At 43.7% G+C, this 19,629-nt stretch overlaps 1 protein-coding gene across 1 annotated transcript in view; it reads left to right on the forward strand.

Annotated features, from left to right (window-relative positions):
• Window positions 1–9,573, forward strand: part of LOC113620134 (spidroin-2-like) — a 43,932-nt gene extending 34,359 nt beyond the window's left edge. Inside the window, exon 2 of the mRNA XM_027105881.1 lies at window positions 7,979–9,573. The gene's annotated coding sequence lies outside the window, so the exon portion shown is untranslated. The remainder of the gene's footprint in view (window positions 1–7,978) is intronic.
• Window positions 9,574–19,629: the final 10,056 nt, after the last annotated feature.

The raw sequence follows: 19,629 nt of genomic DNA on the forward strand, positions 1-19,629 counted from the left end.
AGCTAGGGGTACAGAGGCGCTTTATTTCTCGGCGCACGCGCTTACATCCCCCATTGTCACAAAGCACTCGGCTGAAAACGAAATGGGGACAAATATTAGGCAACTGCAGGAAAGGAGGGGTGGTAATCCTCTTCTTGTTTAGGATACTCGTTTTGACAGCGAAGGCTGAGGGGCTACACGGAAGAACGAGAATTTATTCATGAGAATTTATTGCACAGGGATGAGAGTTGAGACTTCGAGCCTAAAAGACAGCTCAGAACGTTTCCCGCGCCGCAGTCTCTTTTTACGATCCTGGCAATATTGGGCTGTTCGGCCCTTAAGTCACACCTCTAGTCCCAGACCTTAGTGGTATTTCCCGTCCCCGTGTGCCTTCTTCCTGTGGCCACTCATCTCGGCATCCTTGCCCAGAACTAAGGGCGTCTGGAACAACTCTCGCAAACTTGCGCTTCGCAGGGCGCACACGCACCGGTGGGCTCTCCCCGCGCGGCCCGCTCGGCTGCCCCGGGGACCCCTCGGGGGCCTGGGAAACCCGGAGTATTTTCCAGCACTCAACCTCGGCGCTCCTGTTCTATTTCAGTTCAGTCCCAGGGGCACGGACCCAAGGGTAGTAAACAATGCTGCTTACTAGAGATACAAACGGGCACAGAAAAGAACCGTGCGGAAAAGCAAGCGCGGAAAGCATTTTAACAAGTGGACAGACGTTCAGAACTGCCTTTGAAAGTGACTTCTAACGTACAACAGAAGGCGTTTCTCTAAAAACACTCAAGTTCGAAGAATATAGGTTTATCAAAGTATGATGATTGGAGCAGTTTTTATTTATTTGGTTTTGCTCTCTGGAAATCAGGCAGAGTTGCTGCTACCTGCCGAAGCCTCTCTACCAGGCACCTCCTTCCTCCTCCCTCTTCTCCCTCCCTTAGATCGCTAGGCCTCATGAAAAAGGGAAGGGTCTTCCAGGTGTTGGCATACTTTGGAACCGTTATTTCAGATCCCACGAGAATTGAAAACACTACTTTCCCTTCAGGCAGAGACAACACGGGCTTTGGGGGGAGATGTCATTGTAACAGGCGAGGCCAGATAATTCAGAGATACAAAAAAAAAAAAATTACACGTTTTCTTCTGACCTCCAGAGTGGGGTCTGAAGATTCCTCCTGGGGAGCGGGTGAAACCAATTTCTGCTCTGCCTCATGGCCTTAAGAAAGGGCCTCCCATCTGCTCTGAACACCCCCCTTGCAATGTCAGGAAATCTTCCTGCCTGCAAATATTGGCAAGAGGCTGCTACGACAGGCGGTGCTGCTTTAAATAGGAAGAAGACCACAGGGCAAAAGGAGTCTCAACCTTCCTGCCCACCAGACCACCTGCCTCCCATCCTCAAAGGCCCAGCACTGGCGAAGGAGACTATAAGGAAAAATCTCTGATTCTGAGCAGGGTGGGAAATGAATCAGTGTGTGTTCCAGGAACATGCCTCTATTGGATTCTCAGGAGCTGGGCTGCCCCAGAACAGGTCTCCCCAACCCAGCTGCTGAAGTTTTAGTGTCTGAGCATCTGCACCCTCCATGACCCAGTCTCTCCGCTTCTGTTGTGGTGATTCAGTTAATGTTGGGAGAAACTTAAGAGGTTCCTCCGTCCAGTTCTACTGGGCGGCTCTGCTTCTGCTTGTGCTAAGGAGAGGGTCTAGTCTCACCAAGGCCAGCCCTGTGCCCCGCACAGAACTCTCAGCCTAGGAGATTGGACTGGGGCTGGCTCTGGCCGGGCCTGGGGGCTCTGGCCTTGAATTTCATCCCCTCTGCCAACCAAGGGCATCTCTTTTGTCAGGAAATAATCATGAGGCCAACTACACCCAAGGAACAGCCTAAACTGTCTTTTCCCACCTCCCCCTGCCCTGCCCCAAGCTGATGACCTCACAGTGTTCACACATTTTTGTTTCCTAATTTAATTCCTGTATTATTTTAGAACTTGTTCCACTGTCTCTGGCCCTTTCCGCCTTTCAACTTTGACAGCTTTTGACAGCTTTTAGGAAGGGTTTCTGCCTGATGAACTCAAGCTTGAGAGACCTCCTTGCAAAGCCTGTGGCTGAATTTTAGAAGGTGCCTCAGTCACTTTTGGGGGTGAGCTCTGCTCTGTCCTTCCCCCAGTTTTCCAAATCAACTGGCCTGTATCTTGTAATTTTACAGATGTGGAAACCAAGGCTCAGAGGAGGATTTGACTTACTCAAGGGCATACAGTGAGCTGAGAGCAGAGTCTGCATCAGACTCCGAGTTTCTCGATTTGAAGTCCATTTGCTCAGTTTTGAGCAAATTAATTCAGTTAATTTATTATCGCTAATAATAAACTACTGTTCGGGAAGCATCAACTCCATACCAGACTACATGCCATGCCAGACGCTTTACATAAGTCATCATGACAGCAATTCTAAAGAGCATCATTAGCCCCAATAAAAATTAAAAAATAAAATTAGAAAAGTAATGATATGCATAAATCAAAATACTTCCAATAATACAAAGGGGCATAAAATGAAAGTGAAAGTCTCCTACTCTGCCCTTCCCCCCTGCCCAGAATACCACTGACCTTTTTTGCCCTTTAGTGACTTTCTCCATATCTGATAGACCTTATCATTACTTTATGAATGACGAGAGGTCGGGCTCACATCAGGCCGACTGGCTGGGGCTACCTGTCTCCAGGCTCAGCACTTCCATTCTTCTGCATTAGCTAAGGTGAGTGGGGAGAAAACGGAAGTGAAGGAAGCCAGAGATTAAAAAGAAGGGTCAGGTTAGAGTTAATATCACCCCTTCCTTTCCTCTCCTCCTGCCCCATCCAGGCTCCCACTAATGCTACAGTTTTTCAGGAGCCCAGACCATAGGCTCTCTCAGGGCAGATAACCTGATGCTCATCTGTGATGTCAACTAGACAAGCAGCTCTTCTGAGGCCCCTGTCACCTAAGTTCTGTCACCCAAGTGCTGCCCACACCCTCTACTAGCTCTAGGACTGGTGCAAACCTCTTAGGCTTGAGATTTCCCTGCCTGTCTCTGCGGGTTGTTCCGAAGCTAGAATGAGAGGCAGGGAAAGGACCCCGTAAACTTGAAATCTCTCCACGTAAATAGAACAGCTGCCTTTCAAAGGCCTGTATAGGACCCTGTGCGCTATTCGTTCAGAACAGTGGATTTTTAGGGTTCTTTGCAAAAAGGATATGTTTGGGAGATTTGAGGGTTGGCATTTTGTGAGTTGTGCCTGTGGGGCAGCGCTAGAAGTATGTCTTAGAGAAGAAGGGGCTGTTCATTTATCCCTGAAAGATGGCAACACTGAGTCTTTGGAATCTGAGTGGATTTCTTTCTGCTGGAGAACAGATACAGCCAAGCTGGTGAGGGCAGAAGGAGGCAGTTACCTTGCCTGGGTTGCACAGTGGGGTGTAAGAGGTGTGGCTGAAAGGATGCTTAAGCCGGTCCCTTTGGGTAGATGTCTACCTCCCAAGGCTGATCTGAGACTGTTTAGGGGCCGGAGCGGTGGTGAGGGTGAATACTGGTGGGCATGAGCTTCCCAGAACCAGTCATTTCATTTGTTTGTTGTTATTTTTTGAGTGGAAGGGAGGGGTATTAAAGGACGGATGTGATCGTTTCTCCAGGGAGCTAGTCCTGTCATTGAGGCCCCTTCATTCTGGAAGAATCTTTAGAAATATCCTCAATTGAGGGGCCTCCAAGTGAGAGCAAATGATAAGCTGCGGCCATGGTCTCCTAAGCTTTGCAGAGGAAGAGCTGCTGGGGAGGGGGGTCTGGTGTCTCTGAAAAGCCTGTCTACAAACATGCCCAGAGCCCGGTGACACGCACAGATATGAGATGGGACGGAGGGAGACTGAGCGTCAGGCAAGAAGAAGAAAACGGTTTTAAAGTGAATGAAGGGAGCTGGGTAGTGGATGGGTTCCAGAAAGAAACCGTGAAAGGAGGGCAAGGCAGATCTTCCTGGAGGCCTAGCCGGGCTGCAGAGCTTGCCTTCAACGCCGGTGTCAGGACAAAGGATGCTGCGCCCCCTGGTGGCACACAGGCAGCCGGCGCCCGCACGCTACGGCAGAGACCGGGCGGCCAGACCCAGGGACCAGCTGGAAAAGTCGGCGGGTCAGATGCCTTTTCTTCTGTTTGCTAAGGGAGTTGAAGTTGAAATAGCCTTTGCTTTCTCAACTCTGCAGCCTAAATAGAGACGCTGGTATAAAGAGAGAGGGTTTTGTGATTGTGGTATGCAGTTTAGGCCGACAGGACAATGCCTGTTTGGAAGTAGCCTGGTAGGGTGGGAACTGCCCTGGCTGGGAGAAAAGACCTGCGTTTTAGGTGGAGTGCTGGTCTGGAGAGAGTCTTTAAAAATTTAAGAACCTCCTTTTCCTAGTCTTAACACAAACGGGGATACAGTAAGATGCTTTGAAGGTCTCTTCCAAGCTCCAGTACTGGGATTTATGAGATAATCATTACTCTTTTCCCAGAGCCTTGCACAGTTGACATGACTTTTTTCTGTTGACACACAGGTGCAAATGTTACATGTTTCGGCATCATACGTTCCCTGGTTCTGAGCAAAGATTTTTGTGGCTCCTTTCCTTTTAAAAATGCAAAATAATCCTCTTTTCACACAAAAGCCATCCCCTCCACCTTTTGTGGAGCCTCTTGCAAAAAGCAGCAGGGTGAGCGCAGATCTTTAGTCTCTGCTCTATTTCTTTTAAAAATAAAGTAGGAAAGTGTTGTGCTGGAAATTATGCTGCTAAGTGTTACATGTGGTAGGTGTGAATGTATGTTTCAATAGTTCCAGGCACAAGACCAAAAACCTCCCCAGAATTAGCAGAATTTTCAGCTATAATCTGGCTAACATTTCTGCAAATAGGTACAAATACCAATTTGGGAGTATGCTGCCGCCAAGGAGCTGTATAGTTGGGTTTCCATTGAAATTTGGGGCCATCCCTTAGATGGTCAGGTGATTTTAAGTAGGATCGCTGAAAGCTCCCTCGCTTGAAACCTGCAGATCGAGTCCGAGTAGCCAGTTATACCCCACGGCAATTTCTGCTCTGCACTTGAAGTCTTATCGCTATAGAATGGGTACATTTTCGTTTTCGTTTTTAAGAAACTGATTATAGTGCTGCAAAGGATCACTTGAGTAGCAATCTTTTTTTTTTTTTTTTTTCTTCTGTACGTGGGCCTCTCACTGCTGTGGTCTCTCCCGCTGCGGAGCACAGGCTCCGGACGCGCAGGCTCAGCGGCCATGGCTCACGGGCCCAGCGCTCCACGGCATGTGGGATCTTCCCAGACCGGGGCACCAACCCGTGTCCCCTGCATCGGCAGGCGGACTCTCAACCACTGCGCCACCAGGGAAGCCCGAGTAGCAATCTTAGTTTTGCCGAGGTAGAGAGAGTGTGCAGCCACTGTCCCATGGTAAACAGTGTCACCATGCCATACGCTACCCCGGAGGAGACAGGTCCATCTCTCTGAGAGGGGAAGCAGGAGGAAAAAGAACAGCCCATGCAACGTGGCGGATGGCAGCTGCTGAGGACCAGGCTAGTGCTGTGACTTGGAGCACTGTGCCCGCTCTGAAGTGAGCAGCTGTGTACTGGGCTGAATTGTGTTGTGTCCCCTCCAAAATTCATACGATGAAGCCCCAACCCCTAGTACCTCAGAGTGTGACTCTATTTGGAGAGAGGACCTTTAAAGATGTTATTCAGGTAACAGGAGGTCAGTGGGGTGGGCTCCCATCCAATGTGACTGCTGTCCTTATAAGAAGAGGAGATTAGGACACAGGCAGGTACAGAGGAAGAGCCTGTGAAGACACAGGGAGAAGGTGGCCATCAGTGAGAAGGCAAGCTCGAGACCGAGGCCGTAGAAAAAGCAACCCTGCTGACACCTTGATCTGAGCCGTCTAGCCTCCAGAACTGTGAGAAGATAAATTTCTGTCATTTAAGTCACTCAGTCTATGGTACTTCGTTATGGTAGCCCTAGTGAACTAAGACAAACGGCAACTTGGCACCAGCCAATTCTATGCTCCATTTAGGGATGCAAACATAGAGTTACCAAATTTTTCTAGTTTTCAAGAGAGGTTAGGAGTCTTTTGCTTTTTAACTCTTGGCAGCAGGGCTGGTGGCTTCACAGACATGCAACCTGTGCAGTCACACAGGACCTGGTACTAGGAAGGGCCTTGGTGCTTGGTTTAATGTGAAATTCTTAAACTTTGAACAAGGGGCCTGTATTTTCACGTTTCACTGGACCCCACAAACTATGGAGCCAGTCCTAACATGAAGTTTGAATAAAGTTTAAGGTTAAATAAAGTTTAAATAAGGCTAAGAGTATGAAACAAAATGTGTCTGAGGCTGGATGCAGCATGGGACACGTGTATGAACTTTCTTTTGCTAAATGGATTACGATTTCCCATTCTCCCAGAATCCCTGGGAAGAAATCTGTAGAGCCCAGAGGCTTTCTGGGGGTTGGAAGAAAGGCACAGATATTCCCCAGGTGTGAGATTCTACATGAGCTAGTGTAACCCTAACCAAAAAAAAGAAAAGAAACTTGTTTTCAGGGATGGGTAATAACGTCACAATAAGAATATGCTGGGGCTTCCCTCGTGGTGCAGTGGTTGAGAATCTGCCTGCTAATGCAGGGGACACGGGTTCGAGTCCTGGTCTGGGAGGATCCCACATGCCACGGAGCAACTAGGCCCGTGAGCCACAACTACTGAGCCTGCGCGTGTGGAGCCTGTGCTCCACAACAAGAGAGGCTGCGATAGTGAGAGGCCCGCGCACCGTGATGAAGAGTGGCCCCCACTTGCCACAACTAGAGAAAGCCCTCGCAAAGAAACGAAGACCCAACACAGCAAAAATTAATTAATTAATTAATAAACTCCTACCCCCAACATCTTCTTAAAAAAAAAAAGAATATGCTGAAAAAAGGGGAGGGATAAATTGGGAGACTGGGATTGACATATACACACTACTATATATAAAATAGATATATGTATATATATGTATAGCACAGGGAACTCTACTCGATACTATGTAGTGGCCTGTATGGGAAAAGAATCTTAAAAAAAAAAAAAAGAGTGGCTATATGTATATGTATAACTGATTCTCTTTGCTGTACACCTGAAACTAATACAACATTGTAAGTCAACTATATGCCAATAAAAATTTAAAAAAAATATATGTTGAGAAAAGGCCCAACACGAGGAATTAAGTGTTTGGTTTGGGATGGAGAGCTGGGTTGGGCCCTGCATATGCCTGATGCCGGAAGCTCTCCCAGAGCCATCCACCTGGGCACTGAGTTGGGCTTTGGGAAACTGGAACTGAGTATGTTCCCCAGTATGACCAGTAGGACTCTGAGGGGCAGTACAGCCCACTGTATAAGCAACATGGAGACACAGCAAGTGACAAACTGAGAGGGACTGGCTAGATCCCAGTTTTCTGCCTACAGCAGGGGAGCAGGATTCTTTCTCCTTTGGGCTGAGCCAGTCCCGAAATTCTGGAGAGGTTTTCATTTGGGCTGGGTTAGGAGTGCTGAGTTGCGAGAGGGAAATCTGGACTGCCTGTTTCAAGGTGGGCCTGAGCGCTCCACTGTAAATGAATGAGATTCTTGAGGGTCACGGTGCATGCCATGTCGGTTGACTCTCATCTGGAAGGGAAAATTTTGCCCCTGGTGAAAGGAACATCAGTCATCAGTGAGCAGAGTCCCGGGGATATTATGGAGAGATCCTGTTTTTAAGGCTCTGTATTGATTTATAGAAGCTCACTGAAAATATTATAGCGGAATGTTTGGTCAGGAGGTCTACTTTTCTAGTTCTATTTCTGCCTGGTACTGGCTAACTGGAGAGTGTACATTTTAAAAAAAGTAATTTCTTATGCACATTTATGCAAACTCCCTCAGGGGAATGAGTGAAAGACTGTTTGAGACCCTCTGAATTTCTTGGAAGAAAGTTGCTGTATAAATTAATATAGAGCTTTTTTTTTTTTTTTTTTTTTTCATCCCAGGTCTGCACGACACTTGGAAGATAGATCACTTCCCATCATGCAAGGGAGAAAATGAAGCTCTCTACTGGTCTTTATCAGAGAAGCTAAAAATTCCCCCTCTCTTTTCTGCAAGTTTCCCAAACCCCATGACTCTGATTTCCAGGCCAGAGAGTAAGGTTTAATTTTTATTACTCTTTATACTTTGCATATGGAGACTGCCTGAACAGCACTGTGAAGTACTAGTTATTATGAGCCTGTTGTGGGCAAGGCCAGGCCTTGGTGTGACAAGAAATTCAATCACACCTGCTCAGTGATCTGTGGGCCCCAAGTCAGCTCCTATGTTCTCCTGACAAACAGCGCCCTCCCCCGCCCTAGAGCTGGTGAGCAGACTCCTTCTTTGGGCTGAGCCAGTCCCAGGATTCTTAAGGGGTTGGGGTAGTGACCCCAAATTTAACAGAACTGGAATTCTGTATGTGGCATTTCTATTTCCATTCCTAAACGGTAGGGAAGGAGAACGAGCATGTGGAAAATAAGAAACCTCGTTAAAAATTTTAACTTAAAAGACCACTGGGTTAAGAGAAATGAAAATTATGTCCATATAAAAGCTTGTCCACAAATGTCATAGCAACATTATTCATAATAGCTGAAAAGGAGAAACAGTTCAAATGGCCGCCTGGCCACCAACTAATGAGTGGATAAACAACATGTGGTATATCCCTACAATGGATTACTATTTGACAATAAAAAGGAATGAAATATTGACACATGCTACAACATGGATGAACCTTAAAACATTATGCTAAGTGAAAGAAGCCAGCCACAAGGGAACACCTATTGTATGATTCCATTTATATGAAGTTCCTAGGCTAGGTATATCTATAAAGACAAAAAGTAGACTATTGGTCACCAAGGGCTATAGGTCAGGGTGGAGACATTGGAAGATGACAGTTGAGTGGGTCAGAGTTTCTTTTGGCGGGTGATGAAAACGTTCTAAAAATAATTGTGGTGAAGGTTGAACAACTCTGTGAATGTACCGAAACCATTGGATTTTGCACTTTAAATGGGTCAATTGCATGGTGTGCAAATTATGTCTCAATAAAGCTGTTAATCTTTTTTTAATGATACTCTAAAAACGACCATTGGTTTATGTATTTTTCTGAAGTTGCTCACCTTGGGATAAATGTGTCTAGGCTTAAAAACAGATCGTATGAACTAAGTAAAATGAGAATGTGGAAACAGTGATTTTTCTCCTAGGTAGAGAGACTGATTTGCAAAACCATGTGTAGCCACAACAGTTGTACCAGTAAATGTTTTGGACTTTGCTGAACATTTTTCTCCTTAGCCTGAAATCATTAATACCTGTTTGAATGATGATACGGAAGTGGCTTTGTTGTTTTTGTCTTTTCCATATTCCTTTCCCTTTCCTAACTAATAGCACCCCGATTTTCTCTTAAGGACCCACCCACCTCATTTTCAGTCCGTGTGGTTGGCATGTTGCTGCCCCTGTGCCTTAGGCTGTATGACTCCGACCTGATCAATTAGCAAATTCTACCCAGTGGTATTGGAGCTGGCTCATACCAGCTCATCTGAACCAACCAGTAAATTTTCAGGAATTTTGTGAGCCAGTTGTTAAACGTTATCACCATTAAAATTTAAAGTATATATATTTATAATTAAATAAATTATATTTAAAACAAAGTTAATAGGCACTCAAAACTCATCACTTTCTAATTATTTGAATACATTATACTCTTATCTGTGCTCTTGAGGCTACTGACATCTATTGGGTCTGGATGGTGGAAGTACTATATAATGGTCCGCGACTGTGCATCTTATCCCAACTCCAAGTTCAGTGACTTCCTGTTGATAACTTGAAATTGGACATGGTGGCAGTATTTAAACCATGGAGGTTAGGCAAATATTATATATGAGGGGTCCCCCTTTTTTGTCAAGGAGATTGTTAAACATTTACCAGCTGTAGTGGCTTGAATGGTGTCCCCCGCAAAAGATAAATGTCTGTACTCTAATCCCTGGAACTTGTGAATATGATCTTATTTCAAAAAAGGATCTTTGCAGGTGAAATTAAATTAAGGATCTTGAGATGAGATCATCCTGGATTATCCCAGGGGGCCATGCATACAATCACGTGTGTCCGTATGAGATCAAGGCAGAGGGAGATTAAACACAAATACACAAAGGAGACACACAGATAAGAGACGGAGGCAATATGACCACAGAGGCAGAGATCTGAGTGAAGCGGCCACAAGCCAAGGATTGTCTGGAGCTACCAGAAGCTGGAAGGGATAAGAAACAGAATCTCCCCTAGAATCTCTGGAGGGAGAATAGCCCTGCTGACATCTTGATTTTGGATTACTGACCTCCAGAAAAGAGGAAGTAAATTCCTCTTATTTTAAGCCACCCAGTTTGTGGTAATTTGTTACGGCAGCCATAGGAAACTAATGTACACGCCGCAGCATTATACATGGCTCAGGGATGGGCATGTGACTCATGCTAGGACAATGGGAGGTCAGCTTCTATTGTAAACAAAACACTCTGCTTCTACCAGGGGTGGCTATGTGGTTCCATCTTTGCCACCATATTTATTTGCCAAACAAGGAAAACAGCACAGAAAGTGGTAAAGTTGGGATGTAGAGACAGAAAAAGAGAAAGAGAGAGAGAGTCCAGAAAATGTCATTTGAGAAGCTAGATCTGTTCTACCACTGAATTTTTTAAATTCTTTGAACAAATTAATTTCTTTTCTTTCTAAACCAAGTTCTTATCCAATAAAGCCATGTTAATTTTCAGACCACAGATAGGGTTGTAAATACAAACAACTGCTATCATTTCATTAGTTACTATTTAAATCAAGCATAACTAACAAAGAAAATTTAAAATATATATATCAAACAGTGAACAATCTGAGATCTACCTGAATTCAATCGTGTTCACTTGTTCCACAATTACTGAGCCAACCATGTCTAAAACATTCCATTCAGGACAGATAGCCATCTAAGAGCTTACAATTTATTTGCCCGTAAGGAGCTGTGTGTAGCCCACATTAATGAGGTTGCCAGCAGGATTAACTTTTCATTACACAGTCCATATTTTTCCAGACAGTGCTAAATTCATGTAATTTCACTATTTTTCCTAAAGAGAATTTGTTTAATGCACAACTGAAATATTTTAACTTGTTTATGAGATTACATTTAAGTACATTCACAGATCTCTGTGAATAAAAAAATCTCTCGGAATTTTTGGGTTGGGAAAATATAGTGATTTTCAATACTATTGTACCTTTGGTAATTTTGTACCTTTCAGCAATTTTCATTTTCCATTCCCCTTAGTAATTTGTTAGTGTGGACAAGCACATTTCGAAAGGAGCATGCCTCAGAAAATCCTAAGGACAGACATACTGTATTGAACTATTTTTAAAGTAAAGAGAAAATCTTTTTATCTTTAGCATTTCTGTCTCTAACCATTTTTCCAGTTCAGGAGGTTTAAAATTAATTCTGTCCCTCATAATCCTATCTCTTACCTCTATTTTCAAGTACCTTTGTTTTTTGATGAGCACATTTTGGATGAATTCCCAGTCAACTTTTAAAATTTAATTAAACTCGGCTAAGTTTAACTCAGATAGCATTAACAGATAGTTTCTTGATAGCTGATTAACTGGGAACCCATCTTTAGGAATTCTAAGAAAAAAACGTTGCTGGGCGTTGTTTGTTGCTAAAAGTTCTAATACTGATGTCACTAGCATCAATAAACGAATGCCCACTTGTCTTGATTTAAAAAGGAGATGAACTTTCAAATGCAAATATCCAAATATTACATTATTCTGAGTATTTTATACTTGCCAGCAGCATTACTTACCAAAAAAGAGAATTGGAGTATTTTCAAGTGAAAAAACCCACATAAACCATCAAACACATAAAGAACAAGCAAGCAGACTGCACACACACACACACACACACACATGCAGGCACACACACACACGTATGTGAAGCATAGGGAGTAAAAGATTTTACTGAGGACATATATCATACATTCATCGGTCAATGTTCAAGCCTACTCTCTTAGTCTAGAACAGTACTCCTCCTGTACAAAAAAGTAGCCACCTGGACTTCCCTGGTGGCACAGTGGTTAAGAATCCACCTGCCAATGCAGGGGACACAGATTCGACCCCTGGTCTGGGAAGATCCCACATGCCGCGGAGCAACTAAGCCCGTGCGCCACAACTACTGAGCCCGTGTGCTGCAACTACTGAAGCCCACACGCCTAGAGCCCGTGCTCCACAACAAGGGAAGCCACCGCAATGAGAAGCCCGCGCACCACAACGAAGAGTAGCCCCCGCTCACCGCAACTAGAGAAAGCCTGCGGACAGCAATGAAGACCCAACGCAGCCAAAAAAAAAAAAAAAAAAAGTAGCCACCAACAGAGAGGGATGGACTGGGAGTTTGGGAATAGCAGATGCAAACTATCATATATAGCTAAACAACAAGATCTTCCTATATAGCACAGGGAACTATATTGGAAAAGAATATGAAAAAAGAATGTATGTATAACTGAATCACTTTGCTGTACAGCAGAAATTAACACATTGTGAATCAACTATACTTCAATAATATAAATTTTTTTTAAAAAGGTAGCCACCAAAATTTTGGGGGAGATTAGAGCCGTTATCTATTTGGACTTGCAAGAAAACATGGGAAAATCAAAACTTAGCTTTCAGAATCCCCATTTTTGTAGCCCCCTAGAAGCCTAAAATAAAAATTGAGAACACATAAAGTTCACCAAAGACAGAGGTAAACAGACTCAAAATAAGTGTTTAGAAAGCTACTTTGTTCCCATGAACAAAAGCAGCATTTAAATAGTACTCATTCTTGATAACGCTGGCTATGGAGAACTCAAGCAAGTTTGCTTTTCTCCTAAAGCAAAAAAAGAAACTCACTCACCACCAAAGCTGAAATACAAGGAACCGGAAAAAATCAGTGATTTGTTCCCTGATGGCAGCTTTATGCCAGAGATACAAGAGTTTCTTTACACTAAATTGTTTTCTTCATGTGGAAAACATTGATAGGAATCTAGGTGAGTGGATATAATTAAGTAGTTGTGTGGCTCTAAAATGCTCTTTTTTCCCCATCTAAACACCTCAACATCTGCCCAGGAACCAGAGGAGAGGAACAGCCTTCGAAGAGTTTGGCCCCCGAGATATTTCCAAACTGCCAGGACGAAGGCTTGGAACAACTACAATAGGGAACCATCCTGCCTTGGACCCGAAGCTAGATTGATGACCTAATCCATCTTTCCGTCTCTGACTGCCGTAGTTTTATGAGCATCAAGAACTGGGCATCTGCCATAGTCAACAAATAGAGCTCCTCCAGCCACAGAAACTCAAGTATCCCCCCAAACATAGATCGTACAGTCTCCCGGGGCTCAGGGTGCTACCTCTAGCTTTCACCAGGTATAAGATGGAAATGCTCCTCTGGCAGGATAATTCTTAAAAGGAAGCGTGCGTGTTACCCTCCGTGTTATCTTGGCTTAAGAACGCTAAGTCAGTGCAGACCAGATTGCTGAGAAACTAGCAAAGGATGGCTTAAGGGCCCTCTTTCTCAGGGACCCCTTCCAAAGCCCTATACCTCATTTTGTATTTGTAATTTGGCATTCTTTTGGTTGAGTCCCCTTAATTGCATAAGCTATGGAATCCCACCCCCTCCCGCCCCACCAAATGGGGATCTGCCCCTGTAAACTGCACCAAATCTTACCTTGAAAAGAGTGTGAAAATTAAACACAAACTCCTATTCATCTTTTATGGATACCCTGCTCCCCTGGCAAGTCACTGTTGACGATGAGACCCCTTGGTTTGTGTCTCTGGTCCTCAGCTGTCCTCTCAACTAGAGCAGTGGTTCAAAAACTGGCTGCCGTTTAAATGTATTCTCCTTAGCTCCTAGTGGAAAGAATACTCCATTGTGGGCTAACTATTACAACGGCTTACGGACTCTAAAGGCCAGAAGAATTTCCATGCGTGGTCCTCCTTTTGGTTAAGTGGCATCACTGCTCCACATTGGCTAAGTTTTGTTTTCTACTCAAGTTGACGGATTTGGAGTAGGCTTCTACACTTTCTTAACAGGGCTCTCGAGGGGCCAAGTCACAGCATCATCTATTTTTTTTCTGATTACAGAAGTAACAGCATGTATATAGTATATATCCATAAATAACTTGAAACATTATAATATATAGCACAGAAAGTGAAAATCTTTCATAATCCCACACAGCTGAGAAAACCAGTTAACATTTTTTCAAGGCATATATTAAAATTTATTTATTATTTTACAAAAATGGGATTATATTCTCAACTTCGAAGTGTGCTATTTTCCACCTAGCAACATGTCTTACGCATATTTCCATGCCAGTCTGTAAAAAATGATCTTCCTTTTAATCTTCTTTTTAACGGCTCCATGGGATTATATTCCATGGCCGAACCAAACTTTTCTTAACCAATTGCCTGTTAGTGCACATTTGGGGCCTTTCCAGTTTTCCCCGTAACACAGATTCTTGCAAACATCATTTTACACTTACATCTTTGAGCAGTTGTAGGAGTAGTTCTCTATGATGAATTCCCAGAAGGTGGCTTATTATCGGGTCAAAGGGTATGAGCACTTCGTTTTTAATAGCTAGTGCCAAATTGCCCTCCAATAATTTTATACCGATTTATACCCCCAACCACACTGTATGAAGGAGGCTGTTTCCCCACCCCACCTTAGCAACACTAAGATCATGCAATTTGGGGATGTCTGATGTGAGTTAGGAGTTAAGAGATTCAGCCTGTGGAGCTTTTTCCCTTTGTGAACAGCTAACAAAGACATCAAAAGTCTCCCCCTTTCCTTGATGAACCCTCTGCTCTGAGTGAGCCAATACCCAGACAGACATCTAGCTAATGTGAGAGGTGAAAATTCTAACACCTAATGCTTGCGCCTAGCTGGATTAGAGACAATTGGCCAGTGAATGCATAAGCAAATGTGTGAGTTATAGAATACTTAATAACTTAATTACGAAAGAAATATAAAACAGTCCTGACTTGGGCACCTCAGTTTTAACGTAAACAGCACATTTGATCTCGTAGCATCAGAATATTTACATCTGCGCAATTCCTGGAATTCACCCCTATGTTTAGTGGAGCAAAGTCATTTGAAAATCTATTCTTTAAAGGTATGTGAAAAGTGACTTTGAGTCAGGCCATTTAAGAAGAGCAACGTTTGCCAACATCCAGTCTGAAGGAGCTCATTCGGAGGATTACCATGGTTTATGTCTCCAGAATCAGGATGAATGGGCATTAGACTGAGAAGAAACTTTAGGAGTTATCCAGTCAAAAGATTTCGAACCTCTGCTCCACGAAGATTTGGGGTTGCTTTAGGGAGACAGAAGAAGTCGACAGAGGAGTAAGGCAGCAGGGGTTAAAGGCACATGGTATTCTAACCCTAATTCCACAAGAGCCGCACTGGGATCTGCTTCATATGGTGGGTTGTACAGTGCCTTATCTGGAGCAAGTTGATCCCTTACTTTCCTCGTCTATAAAATAGACATGATAACAGTGCCTGTTAAGAGTAGTGAAGATTAAATTCAATAATGCTGTACATGTCAAGGGCTTAGCCAAATACCCTGCACATGCCAAGGACTCAGTGAATGTTTACTAATGTATTATTTACGATTTTCCTTTGGAAACGGATTCTGCCGCTAAAACATACACTTGAAAACCACCCATTTATTTTTGTCATCTTGCAAATAAGGTGGTTCTTTCAGATGGAGTGGTGTTAGATTTTATTTCCTGCTTCCCAATCCAATGATCTTACTCTGAGACCCCAGTCCACTTTCCCGGAGACTGCTGGGGGCTCTGAGGATAATCGGCCTCCCACACACCAGGTGGCTCCACTCCCCAACAATGTGGCCAAGATCACAGCTCCTCTGTCTGCATTCCCATTGATTTATGGAAGAAATATCAACGTACGAAAAAAAAGTTTCCCTTGCCCTGTGGGAGAAGGTCCCTGCAGGTTCACCGTGAGAATTGAACGTGGAAGTTACAAAATGTTAAAAAGATTACCTAGTTGCCATCTCATCCATTATTATGAGGACAATTGAAAGGAGTTCAGAAAGGGACACTTAAACCTTCTAAGACTGGCTGCATTTTCTCTTCTTGGCCAGATGTTTTTAAAAGGAAGAATTCATCCAACAAACATACACTCTTATCAAGCGTTTTCTCAGGAAAGCTTGTCTCTATGTAGGGGAAGTTTTCCTAATGAATCACAGACATAAGGCTGGAGGGGGAGAGCTTCCAGCATTTTCCTCTTTGAATGGTCCAACATGAGACCAAAATCCAGGGAGTAAGGAGCAAAACCTTCCAAACCGTGTATCCTTTTCTACCCAAGAACTCCTTCCATGCCCATCACTGCTGCTGCCGGAGAGCCAGACGTGGGTTTGGGGAGGGGCTTCTCTGTGTCAGGGCCGTTTGGGGTCTGTGCTAGACTTAGGAACAAGTAGACATAAAAGCTGTAGAATTAAGGGTTGAAAACAGCGTTTAATGAAACCCCTCCCTCCAGACGCTCTTGATCAAAGTCCCTCCTTGCACTAAGACAACCGGTCTACAGTTGCATACATAAAACTCTGGCAACACTCTGTCCTCATGGCTTTCAACAGAGGCTTTAGACCTCTGAAACTGGGCATCGTCCCAGAATTGAGATCCAGTTGCATTACGCATACCAGAAGACACACCACCACAGCCGAAGCCCGTGCAACCACTTTCTTTTAACCTTGCGTCTGTGAAAAATTACTTTCCAAAAAAATAAGTGAAACCCGATGTCTTCTCCGGGTGGTTATTTTTGCGCCTATGAAGTCAGTAAAACTCTCCAGATTTATTAGACAGCCCTGCTGCGGAAGACAAGACCACTTCCTATTCCCCAGCAGAAATGTGTGCCATTCCTTTCTGTAACCTTCTGACCACAGCTTTTAATTTTATTCATTTCTTTTATTTTTCCCAGAAAATTTGTCAGAACCTTCTAAGATAAGTGGCTTGGCCTGCGCTAAAATCCCAATCTCTGGCATCCAAAAGTGACAAAATGAACACATTTCAGGCTCCTCTAGCTTTTCTTCTTTCCTTCCCGTTTTAGAGAGACCCTCGTTCCTTTTCATCAGAAACAGCAAAGAGTCTGGCTGCCTCTCCTTCAACCACTCTAAACACCAAATGTAACACCTACCAACAAGTTATACTCCTGTGGGCGTCCACTAACCATGGGATGATGACCATGATAATGACAACTGGAATCAGCTCTGTTTACTGCCACAGTATTTATTGAGCCCCTACTGTATATGCCAGGGTTCTCCTGGGTATGGAGACGCAAAAATGTAGAGGATAATGTACATTCTTTCCAGGAGCTCAGAGTCTACTAGGGGAAATAAACATGTTAACAAGTACAAGTCATTTAGTGTGACAGGTTTACTAATAAACAGAATCTTGTGGGATACAAAGACTAGGACATGGAAAGGTAATGAAGGGCTTCTCAGAGGAGATGACTCTTGAGCTGTGTGTTTAAACATGAGTAGGAGTTCATCAGATAAACTTAGGGAAGGGCATGCCATGCAGGGGGACTACCAATTGCAAAGGGTCAGAGGTGTGAAATAGCATGGCGCATTTGGGACCTAAGATGTTCTGTGCGTTGGGAATGAAGTTCAAAACGTAAGCAACCTGTGTTCATGCATGAATGTGGGTAGACTTTTTAGGCGAAGGGGAACTACTGAACAGGATAAAGACTTGGCGCAGTTGTGGTAGCGTGATCAGCAGAAACAGGACAAGTGGCTGAGTGCTACCCAAGGGAGAAATGAAGAGAGCCTGAGCTATGCCAGTGTGATGGGAATGGAGAGGAAGATTTAGAGTGATAGCAAAGAGGAAGACATAAAAAGGTAGTAGAATCGTAAAGATTCCCACTCCAGAAGGACTTTTAAGCAATTGTATTTCATTATTTAACAGTGAAAATTACCTCTAAAATGCTTTTAGTATTGTTGACTCACTAAATTTTTTTTTCTCCACCTACTTCCAAAACTGATTTGAAGTAGGAAACAGATTCTGTAGCTACAGCCAGGGCCACCGTGTGTGACTGTGTAACCTTGGCCATCTATGAACTAATGAAGAGCTTTTGTAGTACATTATACCTGGTTCGGTCATTCTGAACATCATTTAAAGAAACTCATACCAGCACTATCTTGACTAGCTTGAATTTTGATTATCCGCGTGTTAATATGCCATATATCACAACTTACTTTGTACTTCACTGGATGATAACTTCTAGTTCCCTTACTCATAGTTTCAGGGCACTGAGAGAGAAGGTGCTCTTGGCTACATGTGCTCATTCGGTTTTGGCAAAGGAAGGAAGGTGAAGTGCAGCATTTTGGGAATCAGAAGACCCTTGATTTGTTCCCTATGAAATTGGGCAAGGCACGTAAGCTCAGTTTTCCCAACTGTTTAATGGCCCAACATTAATGTCTACCTCCTAGTTTTGGTGTAAGAATTAAACGAGCCTATGAATAGAAAGTGCTTGGCACATAGTAAGCTGACAGGTCTTAGTACGCTCTATGCTGTGCTGGGTGCTTGAAATATAGTATCTCATTATAATCTTCTAGTTTTATAGAAAAGGAAATTTAAGCTCTTTGAGGGCCTTTGTTTATCATTATATTTCCAGTCTGCAGAATAGTGTCTGCCTCAAAACACCTAAGTGTCTTGCTAAGAGGGATTAAATAATAACTTGTCCAAAGTCAAACATCTAGTAAATAGCATGATTAGGATTCAGACCTAAGTCTGCACGATTCCAAGTCCAGTGCTCTTTTAATAATCTCCCAGTTTCATTGTATAAAAGACAAGGACATGGAAGCTGACTGAAGTGCTCTTTTGTGCCTTCTCTTACTACCAGTTCTCAAATGATTTGATTATTATCCTTTAGGGTTCTTAGTATAAGTGGTTTCCATCCATATCATTTAAAGGTCATTTCCAGAGTATTTATACAAGGGTCAAGCTCATGGCTTACATTTTTTCTTGAGCCCCATTTCCAGTTTTTAATGCTTTCTAGGTGAGGTTCACCTACTGGAGTCTACAGAAGGCATTTCAGCCTTAACATCTCCAAGCCAGGGCTCATCCACCGGCCCCCACCTCCCCCTTCTCCCACATTCACCCTCCAGAAGGCGTGCTTCCCCTTATGTCCTGATAGATGACATTTTTTCCACCCAGGGACTCAAGTGAAAGATTCTGGCTTCAATCTTTACTCCTCCCATTTTCCTTATCTGACTGGTCACCAGGTTTTATTGTTTCTACCTCAGAAATGGTTTTCAGATCTGACTTTTCCTTTTCACCTCAGCTGCTACTCTCTAATTCAGTACAGTGGTCCCTCGGTACCGGTAGGGGATTGGTTTCGCCCCCATGGCCCCCACCAGAATACCAAACTCCAGGGATGCTCAAGTCCCTTATATAAAATGACACAGTATTTGCATATAACCTACACACAGCCTCACATATACTTTAAATCACCTCTAGATGACTTATCATACCTAATACAACGTAAAAGTTATGTAAATAGTTGTAAACACAATGTAAATGCTGTGTCAATAGTTGCTGGCAAATTCAAGTTTTGCCTTTT

The sequence above is a fragment of the Aethalodelphis obliquidens genome, unplaced genomic scaffold (assembly GCF_003676395.1).
Source record: "Aethalodelphis obliquidens isolate GAN/ISIS:26980383/991018 unplaced genomic scaffold, ASM367639v1 scaffold7, whole genome shotgun sequence".
NCBI lineage: Eukaryota > Metazoa > Chordata > Mammalia > Artiodactyla > Delphinidae > Aethalodelphis > Aethalodelphis obliquidens.